The sequence below is a fragment of the Oncorhynchus mykiss genome, chromosome 17 (genome assembly GCF_013265735.2).
Source record: "Oncorhynchus mykiss isolate Arlee chromosome 17, USDA_OmykA_1.1, whole genome shotgun sequence".
NCBI classification, from domain to species: Eukaryota; Metazoa; Chordata; class Actinopteri; order Salmoniformes; family Salmonidae; genus Oncorhynchus; species Oncorhynchus mykiss.
The window spans coordinates 11,513,640-11,518,652 of record NC_048581.1 but is presented as its reverse complement, the minus strand read 5'-3'; the positions used below and the strand labels follow the sequence as shown (position 1 = coordinate 11,518,652).

General features: G+C 39.8%; 1 protein-coding gene across 1 annotated transcript in view; it reads right to left on the bottom strand.

Moving 5' to 3' along the window:
- Positions 1 to 3,406, bottom strand: part of LOC118940271 (GTPase IMAP family member 7-like) — a 12,202-nt gene extending 8,796 nt beyond the window's left edge. The window contains exon 1 of the mRNA XM_036948953.1: positions 3,253 to 3,406. The gene's annotated coding sequence lies outside the window, so the exon portion shown is untranslated. The remainder of the gene's footprint in view (positions 1 to 3,252) is intronic.
- Positions 3,407 to 5,013: the final 1,607 nt, after the last annotated feature.

Below are 5,013 nucleotides of genomic sequence, written 5' to 3'. Positions count from 1 at the left end.
TATCTCTGCACTAATCAATGTACAGTATACTTCACTATCTCTGCACTAAACAAGGTCCAGTATACTGCACTATCTCTGCACTAATCAATGTACAGTATACTACACTATCTCTGCACTAAACAAGGTACAGTATACTATACTATCTCTGCACTAATCAATGTACAGTATACTACACTATCTCTGCACTAATCAAGGTACAGTATACTACACTATCTCTGCACTAAACAAGGTCCAGTATACTGCACTATCTCTGCACTAATCAATGTACAGTATACTACACTATCTCTGCACTAAACAAGGTACAGTATACTATACTATCTCTGCACTAATCAATGTACAGTATACTACACTATCTCTGCACTAATCAAGGTACAGTATACTACACTATCTCTGCACTAAACAAGGTACAGTATACTATACTATCTCTGCACTAATCAATGTACAGTATACTACACTATCTCTGCACTAATCAAGGTACAGTATACTGCACTATCTCTGCACTAATCAATGTACAGTATACTGCACTATCTCTGCACTAAACAAGGTCCAGTATACTGCACTATCTCTGCACTAATCAATGTACAGTATACTACACTATCTCTGCACTAATCAAGGTACAGTATACTACACTATCTCTGCACTAAACAAGGTACAGTATACTACACTATCTCTGCACTAAACAAGGTACAGTATACTATACTATCTCTGCACTAAACAAGGTCCTGTATACTGCACTATCTCTGCACTAATCAATGTACAGTATACTACACTATCTCTGCACTAAACAAGGTACAGTATACTACACTATCTCTGCACTAAACAAGGTACAGTATACTACACTATCTCTGCACTAATCAATGTACAGTATACTACACTATCTCTGCACTAAACAAGGTCCAGTATACTGCACTATCTCTGCACTAATCAATGTACAGTATACTACACTATCTCTGCACTAATCAAGGTACAGTATACTACACTATCTCTGCACTAAACAAGGTCCAGTATACTGCACTATCTCTGCACTAATCAATGTACAGTATACTACACTATCTCTGCACTAATCAAGGTACAGTATACTACACTATCTCTGCACTAAACAAGGTACAGTATACTATACTATCTCTGCACTAATCAATGTACAGTATACTACACTATCTCTGCACTAATCAAGGTACAGTATACCACACTATCTCTGCACTAAACAAGGTACAGTATACTATACTATCTCTGCACTAATCAATGTACAGTATACTACACTATCTCTGCACTAATCAAGGTACAGTATACTGCACTATCTCTGCACTAATCAATGTACAGTATACTACACTATCTCTGCACTAAACAAGGTCCAGTATACTGCACTATCTCTGCACTAATCAATGTACAGTATACTACACTATCTCTGCACTAATCAAGGTACAGTATACTACACTATCTCTGCACTAAACAAGGTACAGTATACTATACTATCTCTGCACTAAACAAGGTACAGTATACTATACTATCTCTGCACTAAACAAGGTCCTGTATACTGCACTATCTCTGCACTAATCAATGTACAGTATACTACACTATCTCTGCACTAAACAAGGTACAGTATACTACACTATCTCTGCACTAAACAAGGTACAGTATACTACACTATCTCTGCACTAATCAATGTACAGTATACTACACTATCTCTGCACTAAACAAGGTCCAGTATACTGCACTATCTCTGCACTAATCAATGTACAGTATACTACACTATCTCTGCACTAATCAAGGTACAGTATACTACACTATCTCTGCACTAAACAAGGTCCAGTATACTGCACTATCTCTGCACTAATCAATGTACAGTATACTACACTATCTCTGCACTAATCAAGGTACAGTATACTACACTATCTCTGCACTAATCAAGGTACAGTATACTACACTATCTCTGCACTAATCAAGGTACAGTATACTGCACTATCTCTGCACTAAACAAGATACAGTATACTGCACTATCTCTGCACTAAACAAGGTACAGTATACTGCACTATCTCTGCACTAATCAATGTACAGTATACTACACTATCTCTGCACTAATCAAGGTACAGTATACCACACTATCTCTGCACTAAACAAGGTACAGTATACTATACTATCTCTGCACAAATCAATGTACAGTATACTACACTATCTCTGCACTAATCAAGGTACAGTATACTGCACTATCTCTGCACTAATCAATGTACAGTATACTACACTATCTCTGCACTAAACAAGGTCCAGTATACTGCACTATCTCTGCACTAATCAATGTACAGTATACTACACTATCTCTGCACTAATCAAGGTACAGTATACTACACTATCTCTGCACTAAACAAGGTACAGTATACTATACTATCTCTGCACTAAACAAGGTACAGTATACTATACTATCTCTGCACTAAACAAGGTCCTGTATACTGCACTATCTCTGCACTAATCAATGTACAGTATACTGCACTATCTCTGCACTAAACAAGGTACAGTATACTACACTATCTCTGCACTAAACAAGGTACAGTATACTACACTATCTCTGCACTAATCAATGTACAGTATACTACACTATCTCTGCACTAAACAAGGTCCAGTATACTGCACTATCTCTGCACTAATCAATGTACAGTATACTACACTATCTCTGCACTAATCAAGGTACAGTATACTACACTATCTCTGCACTAATCAAGGTACAGTATACTACACTATCTCTGCACTAATCAAGGTACAGTATACTACACTATCTCTGCACTAATCAAGGTACAGTATACTGCACTATCTCTGCACTAAACAAGATACAGTATACTGCACTATCTCTGCACTAAACAAGGTACAGTATACTACACTATCTCTGCACTAATCAAGGTACAGTATACTGCACTATCTCTGCACTAAACAAGTTAAGTATACTACACTATCTCTGCACTAAACAAGGTAACTGTTTCAGGTGAAAGTCTAACCCTTCTTCCTCTTTCACTGTTCTACAATATTAAACTATATGTATCAATGCACACATATAGCAGAATGTGATTGTTAACAGCTACATGATTATACTGTTTTGACATTTTGATGATAAGTAGTGTAATCATATGACTATTTATGCATACATGTTAACAGACCTGGTATCAATAAAATGTCTACTTAATATTGTGCTACAGTTATTCAAGTAGTGTAGAGTAGATTGTTGTACAACATTTAATTAGTAAGGTAGTTAAGTTGAATACTCACTTTTAGTGTGGTTGCACAGATCTGTATATTGTTGTCCCCTGTTGTCACAGAGAGAGCTGAAGCAGTGGGCCTTAAGGACCAATGGAATGGTCTAAAACTCATGCGACACTAAAGCACCCAACGTGTCTCACGGTACATTCTGTTAAGTTTCATTTTCCCAGAAACGAGTCATTTCTAGCCAATGAGAGAGTGTTGCTAGGCAAACATTATTCTACTCAGGACAGATAGGATCTGAATTCTGATTGGGTGTCGCAATTTTTAACCTTGGATGCTTGCCAGAATCAGAAGATAGGTGTCACGTTCTGACCTTAATTCCTTTGTTTTGTCTTTGTTGTAGTATGGTCAGGGCGTGAGTTGGGGTGGGCAGTCTATGTTTGTGTTTCTATGTGGGTTTTTGAGTTTGGCCTGGTATGGTTCTCAATCAGAGGCAGGTGTCGTTAGTTGTCTCTGATTGAGAATCATACTTAGGTAGCCTTGTTCCACCTGTGTTTGGTGGGTGTTTATTTTCTGTTTTGTGTGTCATCACTAGACAGGACTGTTTCGTTTGTTCGTTCTTCCTAGTTGTTATTTTGTTTAGTGTTCAGTTTTGATTATATTAAAAATCATGACCACTTATGACGCTGCACCTTGGTCCTCACCTTCTTCCACCGACGACGGTGGTTCCAATAGGCCACATCTTTGGGTAAAATGAAAGACATAGACTTAGTCTCCTTCTGGGAGAAAAAGGTTACAAATTAAATAAATAAAACTACATTTTCAAATGTAATGTTATATGTGTCTAGCCTGGTCCCAGATCTGTTTGTTCTCTTTCCAACTCCATAGAGTACCACAGTATGAGTCACAATACCCATAAAACCCAGCTGTCAAACAGGGAAATGGTTCCAATCGTTTTTCTACCATTCATTTTTCACATAAAGGATTATAGAAACACTTAAAATCGCAATCACACTGCACACTGCCCTAACCCATCTTGACAAGAGGAATAGCTATGTATGAATGCTGTTCATCGACTACAGCTCATCATTTAACACCACAGTACCCTCCAAACTCGTCATTAAGCTCGAGACCCCGGGTCTCGACCAAGCCCTGTGCAACTGGGTTTTGGACTTCCTGACGGGACGCCCCCAGGTGGTGAGGGTAGGAAACAACATCTCCACCCGGCTGATCCTCAACACTGGGGGCCACAAGGGTGTGTTCTCAGCCCTCTCCTATACTCCCTGTTCACCCCTGACTGCGTGGCCATGCACGCGTCCAAAATAATCATCAAGTTTGCAGACGACACTACAGTGGTAGGCTTGATTACCAACAACAACGAGACGGCCTACAGGGAGGAGGTGAGGGCCCTCAGAGTGTGGTGTCAGGAAAATAACCTCAAACTCAACGTCAACAAAACAAAGGAGATGATCGTGGACTTCAGGAAACAGCAGAGGGAGCATCCCCGCAACCACATTGATGGGACAGCAGTGAAGGTGGAAAGTTTTAAGTTCCTCGGCGTACACATCACGGACAAACTGAAATGGCCCACCCACACAGACAGTGTAGTGAAGAAGGCGCAACAGCACATCACCGGGGGCAAACTACCTGCCCTCCAGGACACCTACACCACCCAATGTCACAGGAAGGCCAAAAAGATCATCAAGGACAACAACCACCCGAGCCACTGCCTGTTCACCCCACTAACATCCAGAAGGCGAGGTCAGTACAGGTGCATCAATGCTGGGACTGAGAGACTGAAAAACAGCTTCTATCTCAAGGATTCAG